At 44.3% G+C, this 2,500-nt stretch overlaps 1 protein-coding gene across 2 annotated transcripts in view; it reads right to left on the reverse strand.

Moving 5' to 3' along the window:
* smad10a (SMAD family member 10a) overlaps nt 1-2,500 on the reverse strand; it is a 40,760-nt gene that overhangs the window by 4,596 nt on the left and 33,664 nt on the right. The window lies entirely within an intron of this gene.

Here is a 2,500-nt window from a genome sequence, read left to right on the forward strand (position 1 = left end):
CCTCATCCTCACTCCCTTCCTCTGAAGGCCCCACACTGATGCTGTGTAATTGTAAAGCCCCAAACTGATGCTGTTTAATTGTAGTGTGTAAGGCCCCACACTGATGCTGTTTAATTGTAGTGTGTAAGGCCCCACACTGATGCTGTTTAATTGTAAAGCCCGACACTGATGCTGTTTAATTGTAAAGCCCCACACTGATGCCGTTTAATTGTAAAGCCCCACACTGATGCCGTTTAATTGTAAAGCCCCGCACTGATGCCGTTTAATTGTAAGGCCCCGCACTGATGCTGTTTAATTGTAGTGTGTAAGGCCCCACACTGATGCTGTTTAATTGTAGTGTGTAAGGCCCCACACTGATGCTGTTTAATTGTAGTGTGTAAGGCCCCACACTGATGCTGTTTAATTGTAAAGCCCCACACTGATGCTGTTTAATTGTAAAGCCCCACACTGATGCTGTTTAATTGTAAGGCCCCACACTGATGCTGTTTAATTGTAAAGCCCCACACTGATGCTGTTTAATTGTAAGGGCCCGCACTGATGCCGTTTAATTGTAAGGCCCCACACTGATGCCGTTTAATTGTAGTGTGTAAGGCCCCACACTGATGCCGTTTAATTGTAGTGTGTAAGGCCCCACACTGATGCTGTTTAATTGTAAAGCCCCACACTGATGCTGTTTAATTGTAGTGTGTAAGGCCCCACACTGATGCCGTTTAATTGTAGTGTGTAAGGCCCCGCACTGATGCTGTTTAATTGTAAAGCCCCACACTGATGCTGTTTAATTGTAGTGTGTAAGGCCCCACACTGATGCTGTTTAATTGTAAAGCCCCACACTGATGCTGTTTAATTGTAAGGCCCCGCACTGATGCCGTTTAATTGTAAGGGCCCACACTGATGCTGTTTAATTGTAGTGCACAAGGCCCCACACTGATGCCGTTTAATTGTAGTGCACAAGCGTTGTTGAGTTGATGATTGCTATCGCCTCTAATGGCACACATTAAATCCATCCATTAGAAAGCAATTAAACTGGGCAGCTATTGTTGATGAAGCCATCTGACATGGCTAATGTAAGTCTGTGGGCCATTAGTGTCTGTGAGAAAGAGAAAGAGATTGAGAGTGAGAGAGAGAGAAAGAGAAAGAGAGAGAGAGAGAGAGAGAGAGAGATAGAGGGATATGTGGGAATGTGAGATATGTTTATGGTTGTTAGCTCCCCCCCCAAAGTAACACACAATTACGGGAATAAACATATAATTAACATAACATAAAATACTAATGGCTTCATAATCAACTTAATAATTTAACAAAATAATAACAATAGAAATTTGTTATAATAACTATAGCCATAGACATTATACGATATGTGACTCTGTAAGGAGAATTATTAGTTATATACAAGTTAAACATATGAGTTTGTCTGAGTGTGTTATGTGTGCTTTGCTTTCCTCTGTGATATCACTGCCGCCTAAAGCTTGTACATGCCAGAAACAGCTGGATTACTGTGATATAATGCTGACTAACGACAGCCTTCACACCCAGTGCGCTATCCCACACCACACCACCAGGTGGTGCTGTAAGATGACAGACGCAGCAGATAGATATGTATCTACAGCTCTGAGGGAGGCTTTGAGGAACTCCACTCTCACGACTGCGGAATCCCAGTGGTGATGTCATAATAGTCCCTTTCCAACCAGAGGGATTTTTGCAGTTCCTAGAACATAGAACCCTTTTTTTCTTGTGTTCCGACCTTATAAGTCACGCCCACTCTCAACCCAAATTGAATGGGCAATGTGAAACTGAATGGGAAACAAGTTCCAATGGCCACGTGGCCAGTGAGAATGCAAATGGCAGAACCGGTTTTGGGGGAGAGTAGTTAGTAGAACTGTTCAGAAGTGGACTGTTCCTATAACTACGTTCCTGTACCTACTTGGTGGTGGGAAAGTTAATGACAGAGTGTTGTCATGTGGGTGCATGGAACTAAAAAGTGCCTGTCCATAAACTGCATGTGTGACGATATATAACGTTTATATTTCTTTGCCATGTGTCATTGTGATGTCTATTGAAACCTGCTATATGTTCTAGTATAGGTCTGGTTTTGGGCTTTCTGCATCATATCTTTGGCTAAAAAAGCGTCAGCCAAATGTAATGTAATATCTTTTCTGCAACATATTGCTGTTGAGCTGCCTAGGTGACAAGGGGGTGGGTATACTATGATGCAAAGTGTCTGGCTTACCCAGGTAACTTCAGGAGTACCCATTGCTTACCCAGGTAACTTCAGGAGTACCCATTGATCTCCAAACAACCCGTCACGTAAGAAACAATGGATGGTCAGTAGAGCGTTCTTCAGTGGGTCAGTGGTCACTCGCAAAGTTTGGGCAGCCGTGGCCTACTGGGCAGCGCTTCGGACTTGTAACCGGAGGGTTGCCGGTTCGAACCCCGACCAGTAGGAACGGCTGAAGTGCCCTTGAGCAAGGCACCTAACCCCCACTGTTCCCCGAGTGCCGCT

The sequence above is a fragment of the Alosa pseudoharengus genome, unplaced genomic scaffold (assembly GCF_046254945.1).
Source record: "Alosa pseudoharengus isolate Yale_2024_CS ecotype anadromous, Long Island Sound unplaced genomic scaffold, YU_APseudo_1.1 YU_APseudo_1.1_scf_23, whole genome shotgun sequence".
NCBI lineage: Eukaryota > Metazoa > Chordata > Actinopteri > Clupeiformes > Clupeidae > Alosa > Alosa pseudoharengus.